The sequence below is a fragment of the Falco cherrug genome, chromosome 13, assembly GCF_023634085.1.
Source record: "Falco cherrug isolate bFalChe1 chromosome 13, bFalChe1.pri, whole genome shotgun sequence".
Classification (NCBI taxonomy): Eukaryota; Metazoa; Chordata; class Aves; order Falconiformes; family Falconidae; genus Falco; species Falco cherrug.
Window position 1 is genome coordinate 4175599 of NC_073709.1, and position 22951 is coordinate 4198549.

Consider the following 22951-nt stretch of genomic DNA (forward strand, 5'->3'; position numbering starts at 1 on the left):
TCAGGAGTCTTCAGGACTATTGATCCAGGAAATGCTAAGAAGTCACAGCTGCACTTCAAGTGGCAGGGCAATATCACTATAATCTGTAGCTTGTGATATATTTGGCCGCATTGGTTTAGCACTTTTTACGTGGGAAGATTCCTAAAAACAAGTTTGATGACTACATTTTCTAGTGATAAGTCCCAGAACTTTGTTACTGCAATTCAGAACCGGCTGAGGAAGTTGGCAACCTGAGTTAGAAATAGAGAAAGCTCGTGGCTGCTTATGTCTCAAAGTGGGAACTGACTGAAATCCTCCTCCCTCCACTCCTTCACCCCCTGGGGTGGAACTGGATGCTCAGCTGTCTGGTGAAGTGTATGCTTAGACCAGTACCACTTCCTAAGTTAGCAAACCAGCGGGCCACCTCAGATAGTAAGAACCCATCTTTGTGCCTCTCCTCTCATAATCCCAGAACTGTACACCTCCTAAAAATCACACTCCTAGCTTTCAAATTTCATTAGTGTATATGCAGCTTTCCTAAATGATATGATTCAATTTGAAATTACATCTCTATCTTCCCCTTGGAAAGTAACATATTCTATTTTGGCTATAGTAGAAGCAATAAGATAGTTTGAATTATTCTTTTACTTTGAAACACTAGGTTTAGTAATAATTTTCCTGCATTTAAGTTTTAATAGTTTAAACTATTCTAGAAATGCATATTCTGGAATATTTTGGAACTAAAAAATGCAGAGAACCGTCTTTCACATCTCCATTCTCTAGAACAGTCAGTATTTAATACCATGTATGGCCTACTAATTCTGAAAGAAAAGATTTAGAGATTAACCTTGTTATTTGAAATTTAGTGTTTGTTCTTCTATGGGTAAAGCATCCCCATCTTATTTCTATTGGTACCACAAAGATTCTACACAGAAGACAGGGAAGTTATAAAGAATCTGTGCCTAGACCCCAGATCTGCAAATTACAGAATTACTCATGATCTCACTTTAACTTCTTTTCCCTCATAGCATAATTTCCTATGCCTGTTGTTGCAAAATAAAAATTGAAAAAGAATGACTAGAACACAAAGTAATGCCTTGAGTCTGCATACAAAGTGTAACTGTGTACAGCCCCATTTACCTCCTGAGAGTTTGAAAAAAAAATTCTGGTCAGCCCTGCCCACAGTGAGCCAGGGGAGGAGCCTGGTTTTGGAGAAGATCTACCCATCTTTAGCTGATGCAAGAGACCGTGGTTTTCTCTTCCTCTCCTACACAAGCAAAGGAAAGCGCAGCAGAGACAAAGCTCTTGCTGCTGTTTTTGCGTACTGATCTGCACAGCTCAGTTGCTAGGCCTTTGCCTGGCCTGGCAAAACATCAGAAGAGGGCAAAACAGGAACCATGGATGCTTGGGATCCACAACAGCGTTATGAAAGTGCAGTCAAAACTAGAATTTTCTGAATATGGGCTGACTTGACAGGACAGTGGCTGGTGAAAACTGCAAACTAATGATAAGGACAGTCACCATCCTTGTCCTATCTTTGCTCCCGGAGAAACCTGTTTCCCTGTAAAGCCAGGGCTATAGGAGTAGATGAGGTAATAAAGGGAAGAGTAAGGGCACTGAGGGGTCGAGTCTTTTTAAGTGTGGCTAGGAATTCCCAAAGCTCCCACAAGTACAGTAGACTAAAAGTTACTTCTTGTTCCACAGGAGTGGAAAGAAGGGGAAATCCCACAACAGTTGCTGAAGATTTCTTCCCTGCTACTGCATCTGCTCTGATGTGACCAAAATTCCCCATCAACTTGAAGGGAACTTCCTGAGCAAGGACTGTAAGTAACCTCAGAATTAGAGTATTTGGAGTGAAAAATTAAGAACAAAACAGTAGGGGGTTAGGGAAAGTGGCTGTTTTCCATTTAAGGTTTTTCCAGAGATCCCAGACATTTTACAGTTTATGTCCAGTTTTACTAAGTAGCAAGAAATAAGTACAGAGACAGCAGACAAAGAATATCCTGTACGGTTATCTGTGATTCAAGACAGTTCCCCACATCAGTGTCAGTGCAAATGCATCAGAATTTCCTGTCAGATAGAATGCTAGTCGCAGGAACAGGTATTTACAATTTCCAGCCGTGGCTGGCTAACATATCCACATCCATCCAATTCCTTTTTAGCCATGTGGATATTGAATCCATCATTTTCAATTATTTTACAATTAAAAGTGCAATCTGGCACGTTCACACAAATCTAGCAGTGACTTCCAATAATGATTTTTTGTTAAACAGTGACTTGATTATATGAGGTTCTAACTTGAAGTACTTAACTACGTTTTTTAAATACACTGCATTTTAAACTCAAGAGAAGTCAATGCAGTATATTGACAGGGGTAGAACTGCAACAGTAGAGCCAAATTCTAACTCCTACAACATTGCACATTAGACAAGTCTTAATTCACTTGAAAAACTACATGGGTACTTAAAACTGTGAAACAGTTGGGGAAAGTGTTATATTTAATACTACTATTGAGCTGAAGAAGGAGGCGCTTACAGCTTTTTGTTCCTTTTCAATCAGTTGGACTGGCAGGAAGGATGTTACTGTGGCAAGTCAGCTGATGTGATCAAAACCAACGAGGTATTTATCTTTATTTTTGAATTTAATAGCCATTCCTAAATGTTTGCTTAGGCCCAGACTCTTAAGAGAGTATCAGACAAATACTGCCTTACAAAAAAAAAAAATTTTGAACTTAGTATTACAATTCAGATCTTTTTCCTGCCTAGTCAATAAAACATTTATCTGCGTTTCTAACTTTTATCTGTGAACTACAAGACTGTCTAATAATGTTGTCCATGAACTTCCCTTTGTTATTTGCTACATACAAGCAAAGTAGATTGTTTTCTTTGAAAAGCAAGTGTTAAACGTTACAGCAAGGACAGCAGTTACTTAGGACAATAGCTTTGGTACTAACTGCTGTTGTGGCCAGTGGAGTGAGACTGAGCAAAAGCTCTTGCTGACATGCCTTCTGTCAAACAAGTTCCTGCCAGTATGAGCAGCGTTTCCTATGAACTGGGTCAGAAAGATGAATTATAGGGCACACTATGCATTTCCTCTGACAAGAAGCAAAGCGCAGCCCAGTCTGCTAATTGTTAGCAATTACAGCTAGCTGTGTATATGCAGATCAGTGGCTAGAAAAGCAAGGCACTGTAATTGTATCAGCAGCACTATGCCATCTTGGATCTGTAACATACAGAAACATTGAGCTGATTTTCTACTCCAGTGTTTTCCTTTAGTATAAAGCACACTCGCCATTCAGCTTAACAAAACGGAAGAGGTTTTGTATGCCTTGTGACAAGACTTTCTTACCTCTTCAAACTCCAGTTGCCTCAGTTTCATTTTATTATGACATTGTTTGCTTTGCTTCACACAGCACCACATTACGGGTAATTGCCTCCCCATCCTTTGCCACAGACTCTTGCGGGTGCCTCCCTACTTTCATCCACGTTTTTGCAGTCTTGATGTCACTTGACCCCAGTAGCTTGGGCAATGCTGTCATGAAACCCCTATTTATTAGCTCAGCAGAGGTTATTAGCTTCCATTTCACATAGAGCCCTGCATCACCTTTGATGTTAGCGTGTCTCATTAGAGAGGCATTCCTCACCAGCTGGAGATGGTGTTTAGGATCTTCCCAAAGGTCAGTAAATAATGAGCTGGATGGAGTACATTTCTGTTTTTGAAATTTCAGTTTGTGTACATGGACTTTGTAATGCCCACAAGAAGAATGAAAAATATACAGCACTAAGAATATAATTGTAGAATCATTTCAGTTCAAATGTTTTCTTCTGAGCTCCCTTCTCTCAGGATTATCTATTCATTTTCATGTTTGAATTTACCCCTGGTTATTTGTCAAATTATATAAGTCTCAAAACAGCTTTTCTTTCTATGAAATACTAGTGAAACAATTAAAATAATTTAAGAATCTCTATTTTACCTTTGGGAAAATCCTTTGACAACTTGTAGAGCAAGAAAATACAAGTTACTCTTTTACATCATTACATTAAAAAGACTGATATTAAAATATTTGAACTAATTTATAGAAAAAACCTAAAGGTCACAAAAAAATAACTAATGCTGGATAAAAAACGGTCATTACACTTACTAGATAGCATTCCTGATTAAGCTTCTTGCAAGAGTGTGGATCATGAGCCACCTAAAACTCGGAACAGCCTACTCATTCACACCTCTTTCAGAGGCCACTGTTAACTGTAAGACTCCTTTGTTTGCATTATGTCCAGATGGTTCAATTCACTGTGATACCAGTTTAATCATGAATTCAATTAAATTGGAGATGAACACAAAATTGGTATTTTTACCTACTTCTGTTCATCTTTGGAAAATATGCCATAAAGATTTTGTCCTGATTTCAGCTGGGATAGAGTTAATTTTCTTCCTAGTAGCTGGTACAGTGCTGTGTTTTGGATTTAGGAGGAGAATAACATTGGTAATACACTGATGTTTTAGTTGTTGCTGGGCGGTGCTTACACTAAGGCAAGGACTTTTCAACTTCTCACACTGCCCCACCAGCAAGGAGGCTAGGGGGCATAAGAAGCTGGGAGGGGACACAGCTGACCCAGACTGGCCAAAGGGATATTCTATACCATATGATGTCATGCCCAGTATATGAACTGCTCGGGAACTGGCTGGGCATTGGTCAGCAGGTGGTGAGCAATTGCATTGTGCATTGCTTCTTTTGTATATTCTTTTATCATTATTATTTTCCCTTCCTTTTCTGCCCTATTAAACTGTCTTTATCTCAACCCACAAGTTTTATCTGTTCTCTGATTCTCTTCCCCATCCCACTGCAAGGGAATGCGTGAGTGGCTGTGTGGCATTTAGCTGCCTGCCAGGTTAAACCATGATCCTCTTTTTGGCACCCAACATGGGGCACAAAGGTTTGAAATAATGACAGATCTGACCAGAGCATGTTAAAACAAATTTGTTACTTGCATTCATTATATTAGTTTAGTAGTTGCTGGTCACAATGTTGATTTATTTGCTCTCAGAATTGTGCTTGTTCTCAGAACTGCTTTATGTAACACCTTACTTGCTGTACGTGTTCCCTGTTGTGCTATTTATCACCTCTGGGGGCTGGATTAAGGTTATCATTTTGCTGTACAGCTTAACACTGGTTTATGATATGATAAAATTACTGGCCATGAGATGGGTCTGGTATTTGTACTTAGCATTGCCGTCATCTCCATACTTTGGGAACCATCTCTTGGAAACTCCTAAGAAGGGGAAGGAGGAAGAAGTGGATGAGGCAGGCTACTCTAAAGCAGGGCCATCATGAGGAGGAGGAAGAGGCAGAACTCATAAAACAAGGCAATAGCCACCCCATCCCTATCCCTGAGTGAGCTTCAAGATATGCAAAAAGATTTCAGCTATTGTCCAGATGAGCATGTAGTCACCTGGCTGCTCCGATGCTGGGGTAATGGGGCCAGTAGCCTGGAACTGGAGGGTAGGGAAGCCAAGTAAACCACAGTAAATGCTAGAGCTCTTTTCAGTAGCGCACAATTACTGGCACGTTCATATCAGCTTTACTTCTGTTACGTCTAGTGAATGAGCTAGTGGTGTATAGTTACAATACCTAGGTTATTTTCTGTAGTCTGTTAGAAGTAATCTTGAGAAGAAACTCAGAGGTTCTTATCTATATAATCACAGTGTGATAACTACCATTATACTAAATAGAAAAAATGATGTTAAGTAGAAGCAATTAAAATAGTGACTGCTATCCCATGTTAACAAATCTGAACTTCTTAGCTATTTCCCTTTCCCTTATTTTCTTATTTTTACCTTACCATTTTTAACCCAAATCTACCCCATTTTTAGAATTTTTGTTCAAGTATTTTTCTATGGCGGCTAGTTTTTCTTCTGCTGAAACCTACAGTGGTACATTTGGTCATTTTGTTTAGGCTTTTCTGAAGCACTGTCACATCAACAGCTGTTTCCTGTATATTCCTTTCCAGTGTCTAATATCTTCCTTGGGTGGATTCTTCTTGACAGCTATATATACACACACCTATAAAATGCTATATTTTTTCCCAAGGTGGACAAACAATACTGAAGTTCTTTATGATTTTTACATACTACTCTGTAAGAAAATTTCTGATATTATCTAAATTAAGGGTATAATTTAGTGTGCTGGTGGCTTAAAGGTGAAAGGATTGTTTGGCAAAAAGAGTAATCTTCCCCTGTGATCTCACGCTGATACTGAGATGTCAGATTTTTTTCCTTAATCTATTATGAAACAATTTCACATACTACTGATTTTTCAATGCTTATATATTAAGCAATCTGCTAAAATTATTTGATTTTTTTTGGTTTTTTTGATAACCTGGGTAAGATTAGAATTCCAATTTTTGTGTATATCTGTCTCGATTCCAGGTTGATAGTTCTAGTGTGGGCCAGAAAGTATTTTTGCTTAATATTATTACTTGTAAATATTAATAACAAGTCAAAACCCATATAAAATATTAATCAAACAGAAAAAACATTGTAACCCATTTCACAAGTTTTTTCAGAAAATGCTATACTAAAATAATAATGGTTCTAAATGTATTCCTTACAATTACTTTTTGCTACTATGACCTATAGGATATTTTTTATCATAGAAGTAGTCCACCTTAACAGTCTACCTTAAAAAGATGAGATTATTCAGCTTGTTAAGTCTGTATCTCTGTAAAAGGAAAACACCTTAACAAAGAATGGTTTGTTGCTGACCTGCAGCTGGTTATGGTATTTCATGTGAAAGCCTATTTAAGTCCTTAATGGTAACATTTATTCCCTCTCCCTCAGAGGAGTATTTTACAAACAAAATTAATTAACAAACGAGGATAGCCAATTTTGTGCTATAGTTTAGGCTGACAGTCACCCAAAAGGGGCGTTGGCACTAATAATCATCATTATCTCAAAGTATCAAGAGGTCTTCTGACTCTGATGAGATCTCTGCTGGAGCTGAAGCTTTCATCCTGGAGTGATGCATGTGGAGCACAGCAGAACAGATAGCAGCTGGCAGAAAAAGCAGCAGTTCTTACAGAGGGCACAGGAAATAGCTTACAAGTAACCTCTGACTCAAATTATCAGCACCTGAACCCTTGATACTTTACCTAATCCATCCGTAGTTTCATTAAAAAGATGACTGACATGCTTCCAGCTTGTGAGGATTTTTATTTAACATTGCAGAGCTGATCCTTCTACGCTGAGTGCATATTTGCTCTAGCAAATTATTCGGGTTGACTTGACTTCATCATAACTGTGCTGCTCTGAGCTCAGATCTTTTACCCTGCATAGTTCTTTCTCTTACTGCTTCTGTCTTGTCTTGATGCAGTTAAGTGGAAGCATGTAACAGTGAAGTATGAGAAGTACTGTAGTTTCCTTCATAGCAACACAGACTGTGTTTTAAGAAATTAGTCAGGCATTTAGGAACTGCTAATCCTTCTTGTGAAGAATTCAGGGCTTGTTTCTTTGAAGGAATTTCTCACTTAAGGCCCAAGACATAGTTCAGTTTTACCTACTAAATGCTTTTGCAGCAAGACAATTATAAAAATAGTAAAAATAGGGGTTTAGTGTTATTTTCATTCCTTACTGCCAGTTTTCCTTGGCTTGTTTTATGATGACTTCATTATCACCGATAACATCATATTTATATGTCTGCTCTTTGAAGAGTTAATAATTATCCCAGTGCTTAATAACAGTAGTAACAGAGAAATCCAGCTGTTCGAGAGGTAGTAAAAGAAGCTTAACAGCATACATGTTTAGAAATAAATTGCAGTTGAGTTATCATGGGTTTGGGAAACAGACACCAAGCAGGAAGCTTCCTCTAAATTACCAAATAAATTCTTCCTGTATCACATTTTTCACCATCAATATGGGTCTGCTCAATTTATATATCCTAGTGTCTAACAGCAGGAAATCCAGTGTCGCATATAGTAACATTTGATTTCCCCTCTGCTTTTACACCAAAAAAACTTGTAGCTGAAGGAATAGGAAAAAAAATGAAACAGTAAATACCAAATTTCTAAATAATAAGCCTAGTATAATCCTGTTTTAAGTGGAAGTAAAAATTCTGGCTGTAGACATTATGTAACTAGATTTACTTTATACCAGACTTATAAAATTGAAAACCCTTTACACTTAACCCTTAACACTTCTTTTAGCTTCTTTTAACTTTGACTTTAAAAGTTATTCTAGGAGCTCCTTAAGCTTTTTTGTTAATGTACTACACAGGAAAATCGAGCTGAAACTGTACCTGGTCTATACTGTGCTTAAACCAATAGTGCCCCCCTGAGGAGATTTTATTTCATGTGTGCATAGGAGTAGATGGCCTGATGAGGATGACTGTTCAACTACAAGGTAAAATAAACACAGTACTTTTATCTATAAATAAGCCCCACCATTTATGACATTTCTATAGATTAGATTTTCCATTAGGCTAATAGGGATGCAAACAAGCCTTGTTGTTTCCAAACCTCTCTGTAATTTCGGCTCTTCCTAAAAATGTGTAACTAAATTGTTGTATCCAACTATGGGACAAATTCTGCAATCTTGTATTGAGGATTATACTTGTAGGACCATTAAACTAGACAAAGTTGTCAGACTTCAACCCTCTGCCATCCCACCATCTTGAGAAAATGACATTGCAGATCCTACATGCCTTCTACTTCAGCCTGCTCATGTCAACAAGGCACTCATTTGGCTCAGGGTACATCTGTCTGCCTGTGCTCAAAGTTCTGTCCAAACTGGAAACCAATAAACCGGTTGAAATACTAGCAGCATAGCTATAGTAACTCTGGATTCAGCTGCTGCATGTTTACTGAGAGCCCCTAGTGAGTTTGCGTAGCCTCTACCATTATAGCTGAATTTCTACTAGTATCTGAGCAGACTTTATCTAAACCTGTCTCAGCACATCTACACTAGCTATTACCACATTGCTAAATAACTATGTATAGCTACCATCAGAGGAATACAGGAAACAATGACTGAGAGCAATGAATTTTCCCCCCACTTTGAACATTTGCCATGCTATGAAATATAAAACTTACAGATGAAGAAAAAAATACTTTAAAAATGTTTTTCAAAACTAAGAACCACCCTAAAATGCCAGCCTTCCAAAACCAATGTTCTCTCAAAAACAGGAAGAAAAAGTCTAACAAATCTTGAACAAAAAATAGCAATGCTGGCTTGCAGTAAGGACCAATATAAAAATGCTTTGCTTCAAAAGATGAGAGTGGGGGAAAAATAATCAGAAATTTGGGCAGGTAAGAAGGAATTCAGAAATAAACAGGCAAGATGTATTATGACACACCAGATTACTAGAAGAACAGGAGAAGGCATGCTAAAACAAAAGTTTCCTGACATTGAAAAAATGCAAGAGAAATGCCATATGAGAAATTCTGGAAGCATCATATATAAAAATTTTTAAGAGAACTGCTGATGTTAAAATCAAGAGTTGGTGCTGTTACAGGGTGTGCCCACGTAGAGGAATGGAACCAATTAATTTTACTGAGCTCAGTTATTACTTAATGAAATTATCTGCATCCATGCGATGCAAATCTTAGTTTGCAGCAATTGGCAAGATTTTACACATATGCTTCTGTTAGAAAGTAGTCATTTGATGGTATAGTAAGTTAGCACTAGCTTCCATGTTGATGTCTCAGAGCTATACATTATTTTTCTTTAACACACAACTTTCCTTCTCATAACACCATGCAGTTTGCTTCTGTGATTTAGTGTCACAATTTGAGCTCCACCATCCTTTGTACTTACAGGACTCACATTAGATTCAAATCATGCAAGAGACTGGCTGAGCCCTGAAGGAGAAGCAGCATGCTGAAGTAGACTCCAATAACAAATCTCTCAGGCCTTTTATCTGCCAGCTGTCAATTCCTATGCACATCCAAAGATCCAGTCCTGCAATTAAGACCTTGGCTTGTTAGCATTTATCTTGTGACTCATTACACCTGCCATTGCTGTTATGCCATTAGCATTGCACTTCATGGTACAGACTCAATATGCACCTTAAAAAAAACCAATCGCCTCATATTGGGTAGTTGTGAGTTTTTCTTCCCCAGTCAGGTACATGTAAGCAATGACTAGAGAGAATTCTGTTTAGAATCAGTCCTGTCCTGTCTATCTCATCTGTTTCTAACCAACCAAAGCATCATTCAGCCTGTCACAAATTATCACCTTATCTTTGAGCTCCCCATCCTGACTTCTTAGTGTCAAACCCACTCACTCATGTATTAAGTGGTGAATATACTGAAGGCCTAGCGTAAAAAACATCACTACAGTCTTCAGAATTAAATAGTACATTTTGCTCAATGACTGACTCAGCCACCATCCCATCCCATCCTCTCATGCTGGTTTAGCTTCAGAGTGTGCCACTCAAAGTACTTCTCTTTGCCATCCGTTATTCCCTCTGGCATCCTGGATTTACAAATGAAAATTCTACCACAGAAAGCGTTTGCTGGGTGTATAAGCAAGAAGCTAAACATTTTGTGAAGGTCAGTTTGAATCACTCCATCATATTACGGATTAGTATACAGCACAGAACACTACATGAGGCCTTTTGGAGGCTTTTTCCAAGTATTGCATTTCATCTGTACAAAAGCTTTCAAGACATTTTTCTCATATAAAATTATTCTGGCACAAAAATGCATACAAACAGCAAGGAGCTAATAATATTAATACCAAACATGCTAAACTATTTATTTCACTGCAAACCATGTGTATTTCTGCAGGGAATGTAAAATTGAATTTTAAGTACAGGAAGTGCTCTGTTACTGCTCTGGCAGTTGTTGGTGGTGTTTGCTCTGAAATAGTATGGTAAGCCTGTCCAGCCAAGAAAAGTGTCAGAAAGGAGTCATCTATCTGTAGCACCAAAACATACCTTGCTGGTCTCTTGTCAGCTCTCCCAAACAAGCATTTTTTCTACTTATCATGCTGAACACATTACCAGTATTAAGACTCCCAGCAGAGTCTCAAATGCAATTTCTAACCTCCCCCCAGCCCTTGTCCTCTATCCAACTCTCCTCATGGGCTAAAGTCCTGCCAGGATTTCTGCAAGAGTGCAAAAGCATGGATTAGTTTCACCCCATGAGCCTCAAAACCCTGCTTGCCAGCCCACTGTGGTAATATGCAAAACAGCAGAACACCATAAAACCTTGCAGAGAGCAATCTACTACAGCCAACCATGGCAAACATCTTAAGAACAGATACTGAGCTCTGAGGAACCTTGGCTGTGGCAGTATCCCAGTATTAGGAACTGACTAAGAAAACATCATAAATGTGCTTCCCTCACCCCCACCTCAACCCCGCCCCCCCAAAAAACCCTAAACAAACCCCAACCACCAAAACAATAAACCACCCCAAAACCAACAACACGCTCAGAGGGAAGGAATTATAAGCCTGGTTTTACAAGGTCCTTGAGGCCTCTTCATACTGGGAATAGCAGTTTATCTTGAAGACTGTCTGACCAGCCTTTCTACCTACAAATTATTGAAAACAAAGGCTAGTTGCTGACCTATGATCCCTTCAGCTGAAAAGCAGGGTGGCTTTCAGTCTTCTACCCCTCGAGAAAGTAGGGCTGAGACTAGAAAGAAAAGGCCACAGCAAAAGCTGTATGCACCAAGAACTTCACACTGTCTGTCTTCCGTTGTTACCAGTAATTTGAAATCACTAGTTTTTGTACCACTCATTGCACTTAATTTCCTGTCTGTTTTCTACAAAAACTAAATAGCCTGCTTGCTCACACCTTTGTAAAGAATGTTTAGAGGTTTTATACAATTGCCATACTTAGGAAGTTTTATAAGGTTAAAAAAAAGCACGAGTAAGACATACAGTGGGTGAATCAAGTCCCATGCAATGACAGCATAGCTCCCAGCTTTGACTTCCACTGTGAGGTAATCCATGACACAGTCATGAAATAATCCACACAGCATCACTTGATAATGAACTTTCTAAAAAGCACAGTTACCAAATTGTTGTTGTTTTTTTTTTAATTGTAACATTAAGGCACAAGTAAAAAAAAAACATATCCTGAATACATAATCCACAAATTTAAGCTACTTAATAAATAACTCATGGCGCTTTCATAAAAATCAACTATGAAAAGTTACACAAAGCTTAATGAAAACCATACATGCACTGGAATTCTACACTCGGTTTGTTGTCCAAGTAGGAACACAAGCAGCCCTCCTTGTGCTACTATCATTTAGTCTGTTTATAAAGTTGTGAAAGGTTCCACTCTTCATCTCCCAACCCTGCTTTATCGTGCCTTCCTATTGTCACGTGTACTGGTATGGCAGTTGTATTCAGACGTTCAGGGAAATGCTGCTCAGCAGCTCCTAGCCACTTACAACACAGCCTCATCTCTCTCTCTGTTCCAGATGGATCCCCTGGTACAAGCCTGATTAGATGGTACCTTAGCAGACACTAGAAAGGAAATACTAGAGCAGGAGTGAAGTACCAAGACCACAGCAACGCCATTATTCTTCACAGTGCTGTCTATGGTAGCAAATCTTTTCCAGTGATGCTAGAATCAAATTGTTCCCCTCACCTGCCTTTATTTGTAGCGGGTAAAGTTGGCTCACAAGTAAACCTCTCCAGAGGAGAATAACAGTGTAGGTTTTTCCTACTTACAGATTGAGAAGCCTAACATTACAAGTGGGAAGAAAAGTAGGAAGTCTAGTTGTATCTGCTGTCTTAAACAACTGGAGAGCCCCTTAAAAACCTTACTGACTTTTGGGAGGCCAGTTGGAACAGTAAATCTCCAGAAAAGTCACCTTGACACTACTGTGTCACCCTGAACATGTGGCTTAATCATAACAGTGAGCTGCCACAGCTAGAGCATTAACTGTTCACATGGAATCTGTTCCACACCTGGAAGACAGATAACACACTGGCAAATGGAACAAAGTTATGCTCTCTATCGTATGTCATTTGCTAATCTAATTTGCATAATTATTCCAATATCTGAATTGCTACAAGTCCTATACATCTGAAAACTATGAAACAGGACAGACTATGTTCTATACAAAACCACTTCCATCTGTATCTCCGCGGAAATATTTCTTTCTTGTATATCCAGTTGATTTTTCTGTTTCAGAAATATAAAGCACAGTTTCTGCAAAGCAGTCTAATACACAGTCTGTTTTGGTTTTCCTGGCTTTTATAATCAATAATACAATGTGATTAGCCAAAGTTCTTGGGGGCAACTGAAACATGTGGATAATAAAAATCAGAAATGCAAACTCTACTTAGGTTCTTCCAAAGAGCCCCCCCGAACTTCTGTCTGCACAGTCCTAAATGCCTTCTTGAAAGCCAAGCCCTGCAGTGAGACTAAATGACTCAAAACAAACCCATGTCCCTAACTGTGTTGCCTGTAAAATTCTCCTTTGCACTACACAGGCTATGAAACTCCAAGGCTGGGCAGCCTTCAGAAACTATTCTACTTTCACTCTCCATATATCCTCAGGTAACACTTCAGTAATCCTGATATTGAGTAGCCTTTTTTAAGGGAAGTTCTGAAAAGAAATTAAAGTGCGTATTTCCTCAAGTGTTAAAAACAAAGAGAATTTAAAATTGAAAGTAGTCTGTATGTAATGGAAGTCTTTCTGCTTACCTTGCATGACACTGGGCTGGAGATGTTAGAAATTCAAAAGAGAGATCTGGGACTTGTATAGAAAATGTCACAACCTCGAAAACAGACATGATCTTTCCCAAAACCCTTACACAATTTCTAAGGCTACAATTTTTTTAAAACTGTTACTATCAAGGGTGTGTGGCAATCATGTTCCCTGACCTTTTCCTACTCTTCTGCAGTAAGAAAAATGCCCTTGCATCTGGCATTTTATTACTGCATTCTTTAGATTAGAACATGGGACACAGTATAAGGCAATCGCAGGTTTTCTAGTTAGGCAAAAATCAAGAACAGTGTTGTGCTTCTGTCAGCTCTGAAGGAGTTTAAATACTACCGTGTTGTCAGTAAGGTTAACAGTGCAGCCTATGACAAAAGCTAAGGCTGTATTAGTTACTAATTTAGTACAATAAAATAAATTCAGTAGACAGTGCTGAGAATACCATGTGCGCAGTTCAAGAGTTTTAGCTAAAAGTCATTTTAGTCTGGTCTCCCTCAACCAGCTCAGGCATAGTTCAAAGCTGGTGCAAGGACCAGACATTGTTTTGGAACTTTAGAAAGTGATGACTTTGGTGTTCAGTTGTGACAGACCTTCTGGTGGACTAAACCAAATCACCATGCAGTAACTGGGCAGCCTGGAGATTCACTTCAGACCTGCAATAACGCTCCAAACCCAAATATTTATGCAGTTTAGACTGTGTAAAAGACATTTTCACACATATCATACAAAACTGAGACATAAAACTCCAAAGCAGGGTGTATCCTGCCTATCTGAGGAAAAAAAACCAAACATTTGCACCATCTAAAGAATTCTGGCACAGTCTGTCACTGAGCTTGTAGCCTCTATTACATACTAACTTTCTGCTCTAACTACATGTAGTTGCAGAGCAGCAATGAACAGCTCACTTCATGAAATACATGAATGATGCTTGTTTTCAACACTGAACAAAGCCTGAAAACCCTTATACAGTATATTTAACTTGTAAGTGTAAAACCATTCTGAATATTTCATAGGGAATAACACTTTCTTTGTAAGGTACCATTATTTGTGAAAGGCTGGAATGAGCAAAGGTTGCGGTAGACTTATTTAGATTTTTACTTTAGATGCACCTAAAATACAGCCATAGAGAGCAGCAGAAGCAGGGCTACTCCAGAGGAGTCAGGGGCAATAACCACACAAGGAGGGACACAGACCTTACTGACCAAAGTCCTGCAGCAGCCAAGCAGGGCAAAGCTGATAATAGCAACAGATGTTGCCACCCCCCCCAAAAAAAGCCCCAGACAGTGCAAGATAACAAGCAGAACCAGAAGGCACCTCAGGAGCAGAAAGAGACTCAACTGAACACAAACCTACCAACAGCAGAGCTCAAGCAACAGGCCAGCATCTGAGCAAACTCAAAGAGGGTCCCAGGCCCATGAGCTGGGGGAGCGGAATGGGGGGGCGGGGGGGCGGGGGGGGGGCGGCGGGGTGGAGGCCAGGGAGCTCAGGTGAGGCTGGGAAGGGTGATTAAGGTACACCCAGGGTCCTGGAAATAGGGACAAATCAGCCAAAACCAATTTTATTTACTGGGTAGTATATTTTACTTTAGGAGTTGTTTGAAAATACAAAATTAGAATGTATGCCATATATATATTTCCATGATGCTGGGTAAATAAAGATATGAACACATCCTGAGAAAGTACTATATCTAGGAACATCTTAGATTTTTTTATGATAATACTAAATTAGTCAAAATACTAAACTGAGTCAAATAGCTAACTCTGGTGGAGAAATGATGCTGTGAGTAAATCTTATCAAGAAAATAACACAGTTGCTACATGAACTCAGGATTCTTAATTTAGTTTTTATTAAAACAAGCGAAGTAGTTTGAATTTGCTGGGATGGTATCATCCTGCTTCCATTAGATTTGGGATGGACATGTGATTTTTCAGGGCCTGATTTCCCAGAGGCAGTAACTCTTCCTGTCTCTCTCTCTTTGCACTCTCTGAGAACTTTTCCTGCGGCAGAGAAAAGCAGATTGTCTGTTTCAGTCAAATTCTTGCTGAAAGAAAGAGCACCTTGTGAGAAAAAATATCCTATTTTAAACCTAATTTTTTTTAAAAAAATCACAGATAGTATACTTGTGCTCAGGATTTATGTTCAAATTTAAAAGGGAAATGACAAAACTCCAGTCAGAGCAACCTCCAGAGCCCTTGACTGTAACCCATTACACAACAATCAATCCTAATCTAATTATACTGATTATATGAAATTGCTGGTGAGACTGAAATACGGTATTATCTCACAGAGTTGTTCTCCACTGTTTACACTGCTGTTTTACCGCAGCTATAAGCATGGAGTGATATACTACTCATAAATGTCAGAAAATCCTTTAAGACCACTAGATACCCTGCTGCGCTACAAACTTCTGCCGACTATGGTAATGTGGACCCAGAATATGCTGCTTCTGCTTGTGTAATACCAGTGCTCAGATCGGGCCATGAGGCTTTTTTATTGACAACAGCTACAGCACTTCGTAACATCGGCCACGATGTGCTGACAGCCTTCCTGGTTACAGCAGGACAGTGAATGGCACTTCTGAACTCCAGAATGGCAGGGAAACTCTTCCACGTGTAGTCCAATTAAGGGTCATGTCTTAATTTGTAATTAAGAACGAAGAGTCAGGAGGGACCATTTCCCAATTTTGCGAATGCCTGAGATCAATTACTAGCTGAACAATGAGACCAAGTGTAACCCTTGCAAGAAAGAAGTGCTGCTTATGAGAAAAAAACACTTCAAAATGCTTAGAACCATTACAACAGCAGTCAGCTTCAACTCAATGTATTTCTGGAATTTAGATTTAGACTTGGCAATGATTATACATATTTTTAAACCTTTAGACTGGAATATGGCAATAGTATAAAGCAGTGAAAGCATTAACCTTAGAAATTTTGAAGTGCCACAATCACAAGGTGAACTACTCTTTTGTTCCATTCTGTGCCTCTGGCTGTAATTTCACATGAGCCAGCTTCCACCCCTTTCTCCCTCCACTCTCCTGGCTGCCAGCATCAGTCAGAAGAGTCCTTTGACAATTCAGAGAACCGTTCCTTAATTTTCCATTGAAACAGCTAGAGGATACCAATTTGTTTAAAGCATGTCTCTTCAATATAGGTTAAACTTCAGCAAAGTTTTCTCTACTTTAGGATGGAGTTTCTTACCAGGTTCTTACCTTCTTATGGGAGATTCTATCTAAATGGGAAAAAAACTATTCCCAAGCTGCAGGAAAATGGTTTTCCTTATTTAGTCCAGTGACTTTGAACAGCCACATCCCAGATCTTTTGTGTAACCTAACTGCAAGGCTATTGACTACATTTAGCTGGGTGTTTCCTGCTGGACCTATTTTATGTATCAGCTGAAAAGTGAGGACTGGACCCTGGTAACCTGTGCTCTAAAGATTGCTGCTTTAAAGGTCCTTCAGTTCTTCTGAAGGTGTGACATCAATAGTTTTACAATGGCAGTCTAGAACAATCTTTTTAATTGTTGTCATTCTTAAATCTTCCAGGACTGGTGCATGTCAGAAATTTGTAGGTTTATGTGTATGTCAGCTTTTGTCACTTGCACGGTTTCCCACAACAGCAGTTTGGCCATTTTGCCTTCACAATATTGTCTACAGGGGCAAAGAGGGAATGGAGAGGGGAGAGACAGCCAGAGAAACAGCTTATTTTGAGCTATCATTCTCTGAATTGCTCTTTATTTGTATAATCTCCTTTTAAATAATTTCATGTGTTCAGATGGTAAAGACTCCAGTAACTGTAATAAGAGAATTCAGTAGTTATTTCACAGGATTTCCAATTGTCACACAGAGGAAACAACTGGGAGAATAAATAACATGTTTATGTTCTGCAGTGGCCAATGAGTTTCAGCATTTTGCTCAGGGTTTCTAACCATCTCATACCCTTACTGATGCCATTCCACAGTTAAGTTAGGGCTTCCCATACTACCCTTCCTGATTCAGTGAAATTGTCTAATTCAAAATAAAGGTCAATAGAGGTCACAGGGCTTTTTCTTTCTTTTTTTCTTCTTAACTCGCTCATGGCTGCAGAACTCCGTGCCAGAAAAGATTTGAATAACAAAGCTCACAGGCTTCAAATCAAACCATAGAATTCACCTTGCCCTAGTTCATCTTCCCTCAATAACAATCAACAGAAACTGGACAGAAAAAGCTAAATCATTACAAGGTTTTTTAGAATTCAGGATGTGCAGACACCACAGAAACATTAATGGTAAAAGCCCTACAGCAATTACTAAAAGACTGCTGAAATACTTAGTCAATGTGTTAATGAAAATTCCTAGGGAAAGTATACATGTATATATGTGAATAAATCCTATTTTTGGTAAATGAACAAAAAAAATTGTTTTGGGAAAATATATGAAATCAAATTTATGGATAGACTTTTGGATAAATATGTGGGTAAAATATGCATGGTTTACAGTTTGTGGCAAGTATATTAATGAAAAAAAAACCTGTAAGAGGGAAGAAGTAATTTGCACTTTTTAGTGTCTCTTATGTCTACAAATTATAAGGGAAAGCATTAGATGTTGGTCACCTTAGGTGCTTTTAAGATTAGATAATTTAGCTAAGAAGCATTATTATCATTATATGAAAAGCTTAAAATATGAATCATAACGGCTCTTAAAAATAAGACTTAGGAGGATTGGAGGCAGCAGGATCAGTTAGTTTCTTAGTAATAAATCGGTCTGCTCATTTTTAATCAAAAAATTAAATAGTCATTTCTGACATTTTAATTGGAGAAGTCAGTTGAAAAATATGACAGGATAAAAGAGAAGAGGGACTGCGTTAAGAATATTTGTATGTTTCTATTAAATCCTCCTTTTGTACTTAAGCACAGATTTAGTAGGGAGTAAGTAAGTAAGGAGCCATGTTGCTATCTAAACCCCATGTTCATGGTGGAAAACAGTTTTGGTTCCCTCTGTGGCATCTCAGCGATGGGAAGGTGTCGATAAGCGAGCAGCAGAGGCGAACTTGTACCTTTAGCAGGGCTCTCATATTGGCTTGCTCTGCCCTGGGGCAAAAAGGAAACAGTTTGCTGGACAGTGACATTCCTGGATGGGTTTGTTACTGGCCCTGCTCTTGGAAGAGCAGAGCTAGAAATAGCATCTGACACAGGAGGAATTCCAGTGGAATGGCTGTACATTTGTACAAAATGTTCAAGTCTCAAGAGAAAAGACAAGCTTTATATAATGAAAGATAATGACCTAAATAGAAAGATCTTTAGAACTTCCTGTGGGAGTTCAATATCCTTAAGGGGAGGAAAATTAAGATCACTTGTGATTCCTTATTTGACTTTAAGCACTTCTTCAATTTGTTTGCATTCCTTAGAATGAATTTAATTTCTATTTTAACTTTGACTAAACTATACCATGTTTGACAAAACCCCCTTATCAATAGGTAATTGCAAATAACCCCAGAATTATTAGTATTTTAACTTTTGATCTTTCATGCAAATGTCACATTAACTCTGCCTATTAGACTGAAGAATATTACTGGGGAAAAAATGGGAATGTTCAGGTGCTAAATTAGATGCCAGAGACACCACACTATTATATAAACTTACTGATATTGGCAAACAGCTTAATTAAACGTTTTATGTAAGGACTGCTGAATACTTTCCTAACTGCATGTTAATTGTGCACATAAACCCCCCACCGCTTGCTAGAACATACTCAGTTTCTTCCTGGTGAAAAATACGGAAGAATAAAAACATGAACTTACATTTTTAGTGTATTTTTGCATGTGCTGTTGTGTAGGGGGAAAAAAAAGATCGGTGCAAGGAATTGCCAGGGAATATGTATGTTGACATTCATGTGAGACCTATGTATGATAAACAGGATACAGAGCTTTAGCTCTGACCATAATGTTTGCCCTGTGAATCAATATACATGTGAGAAGATAGTGTTTGGTAGATGTTTTTTTGCTGTTTTATATAAATATAGATTCCTTTGGATGAGCAGTCTTGCTTCCATGGTTTCTTTTTTCTCATTGTAAATATTTTGCAGCTGGCTAGTCAGGAAACAAATCTTGACTGAGTTCCCAGACAAAAGAATTGTGCTACTCCTTAATCATCTGGCTACTGACTTCAGGCTGCTATTTTCTGGAGGGGTCAGATACAAGATGAAGAGAAAATGCACGCACATAAGCATGTCAATCTGAGCAAGCAAACTTGTAGTTGTAAGGCTTAACCTGACAAACATAGTCCAGGGTGCCACCCTGCTGACGTGAGAAGCTCTGCCCATTTTCCCCTGACACATTCATATATATGAATAAATGTTCTGGCCTGAAATTTGCAAAACTGTTTCTGTTTTGATTCTGTGGAATAAAAATAACAGCTTAAAAATTTATGAACTGCACAAATTTAGAGGCCTTAATAAGTCATACTTTGAGCTTGAAACCTATTTAAAATGTTTTAAAGTAACACAGTAGAACATCACAGTACTTTATACATTTTAAATACAGTGTATGATGTACTTTTTTTTCCGCCACATTGTTAAATATACAATTTCACTGTTTTCCCATAGCCTTTCCATTAAATTTAATAACTTTGTGGATCTAGTAGGAAAAATTGGATACAAGGAAGGGTATAGAATGTCTTTTATTAGAAGTTTTGAAGAACAAGTTAGATAAAAATATGTCAAGGACGGTCTAACTGTACCTTTGGTACACAGGAAAAGTGCTACACAGCTTCCCAGGGTTCCCTCCCACCCCACAGGCCCACAGTTTCCATGAAGAAAAAGGACTTTGCACCACCATTTTCCAGAAGATCACTTGAGATCAGGGTTCTCTTTGTCAGATTTATAAAACAAGACTGGAATTTCCTTTCGAACATATAACTATTGTCTAAAGAAATCCCCCCCCAAACTAAAATTTATAAAAACAAATTGGAAAATTAGTGACTAGGGTGAAAATATGTATAGTTGTTACAGTTGTAAGACTATTTATTGGATATTACAAATTAGGTGGATGGAAGAATTAAAGCCTAAAGAAAAGAGTAATAATAAGTTTTACTAGGTATTGCACCTTTGCCAATATCCTCAAAATTGCTCAAACATCAACAAAATATCCACATTGAAAAGACTAAAAGGAAGAAATTAAAGGTGATGTAAAAACTAGGGTTTTTTTGCCAATAGCTAAAAGCTCACCTGCCTCATTTTTTGCCTTTGTATTTTTATTTTTCAAAGTAATTAATTTTGACTATCTGCAATAAACTTAAATTTAGGTGCATGGATATACTTTATAACTTTTTCAAATACCAGAACTAGCACAGATAACACCTGGACTGGCTATCCTGTAAATATACAGAGGGCCTGAATATACACAATAGTTAAACAAATACTGTGACACAGTGCCTAATAAAAGAGGGGAGATTGATATTTTTTTTTTTTACCCGAAGACAAATAAATTAAAAAATGCATTAATAGATCAGCAATGGCAATCACCAATAAGAAGTCAGATAGTCTCAAGATTTTGGCATTTCAGACTCCCTAGTTGTGCTATAGGTCTAAGTGCAGACACAGAGCCAGCATTAGACATATCAAGATCAGTCAGAGCAGTTAGCAGAACTGCTTTCCTTTTGATCTTATTTGCTTTTTTCAAGGCCATTTTTTCCAGCAGAAAATATTCACAAGTTATGCTGCTACTATAGTTTTGTATTTTGATGCTAGAGAGGAGTTAGGCCCTTAATGCAGGCTTTAGTTACATTGATGAGATGCAATCCAGTAAAATGTTCATAAATTGGCAAACTATGTTTGGATATAGAGCTGTACTTGGACTATAACTGTGCAGTATTTCTGTTCTAAAGACACACGCAAAATTAATAGTCCATAACCTTCATTTCATACTTAATTAGGATAAGAAATAACTTTTAGGAGGCATTAATAGAGTAACAAAATTATATACCAGCGTATTTTCCATATACTTGTGAGAAATGAAAAAAATAATGCAGCTATTAGTTCAAGAATTATTTCCTAAAAGAGAGAATGAAGAAAAGATACTTCGGGCTTTGTGATTTTCTGCATTATGCATATGAGTGGAACCCACCGGAGGTGAAGAGAATTAGGTATTGACATAAAGAATTCAGCGGTATGCAGAGACTGGAAAGGCTTGACAAAATTTGCTTGTCAGTATATATAAAAAGCAATGAACCAAGAGTACGTCAAAGTGTCTGATGGAGTAACTTGTACAGAGAAGACAGAAAATTAAGCAATAATTGTTCTTTTGTGAATCAGACAGGAGAGCATTTCCTGCTCTGTCATTTGTGTTATTAACAACTCCCCCTGACGCTGAAGAACAGAACAGAGTAATATTAGGCAGTTTCACATGAGGTGCTAAAATGGTTTTGATTCTAGTGGACAGAATTCCCTCATATTTGTTACTCTAGCAATTTCTGTTGTAACTATGATGAAATAATTTAGATTTTATGCAGCAAATAAAACATGAAAAATAAGATTACCCATGCTGAAAGAACAAGTAGATTTTTCTCAGCATTAGAGCTGTGTTAGAGACATCTCAGCTGACCTCAATAGAGGAAGCATATTGCTAGCAGAAGCAAGAAAAGAGATGTTTTTGCATGCCCTATAATAAAGCTATGTGCACTGATACGTAAGTGTGTGATGCAAAGAACAACATTGGTTTTGCATTATGACTTCTTTTTTACAATTAATCTCAGCATCAATAGTGATTAGAGAAATTATGTGACTCTAAGATTTCAAATTAATTCTGCTAAGTGAGGTACACATTGTGAGCTCTCTGGTATGATGTACAGAAAAGCCTGTGTCTTAAAATACATGCTACATTTTTTGAGAAGTCACATCTGAATGTTAGATGCTCTTTAGTTTCCAAGCATACATTTCTGTTACGGGTTTTTACCTGCATGATTCCTTTCTCAAGTTTTCCAGTTTCATTTCATGTTGGGCGTTTACTGCCTTTACCTTGCAAAGTTGTCATCAGTAGGGATTTGCCAGCACAGTGGTGGGCTGAAGGAACCGCTGACAAGGACCACAGGGGTGCAGTGGCAGTGGGGGGATGTGGCTACACATCCTCCCACTTGCCTGACACTTTTGAAATCCGTGTGACCAGTGGGAAGGGATCCCTGAATTGTGTGCCATGCACAAGGGTCGTAATGCTTGGCAGGGATGCTAAGGGAAGAAGAGCTTACCGTGGTGCGGAGACTTAAGGTGCCAAACTACTCACAAAGCAGCTTATTTTCTGAAGTCATTAATTGTGCAGCATTACAAGA

General features: G+C 38.3%; 1 long non-coding RNA gene across 2 annotated transcripts; it reads left to right on the forward strand.

The window, feature by feature from the left end:
* Nucleotides 1–1236: 1236 nt before the first annotated feature.
* LOC129737245 (uncharacterized) lies at nt 1237–19979 on the forward strand. Of its 2 annotated transcripts, XR_008734854.1 has the most exons (4): nt 1237–1571; nt 1684–1802; nt 8248–8373; nt 9789–10023. It is a non-coding gene; the product is annotated as an uncharacterized LOC129737245 (long non-coding RNA). The 2 variants fall into 2 exon arrangements; XR_008734855.1 differs by lacking the exons at nt 8248–8373; nt 9789–10023 and adding an exon at nt 19716–19979.
* Nucleotides 19980–22951: the final 2972 nt, after the last annotated feature.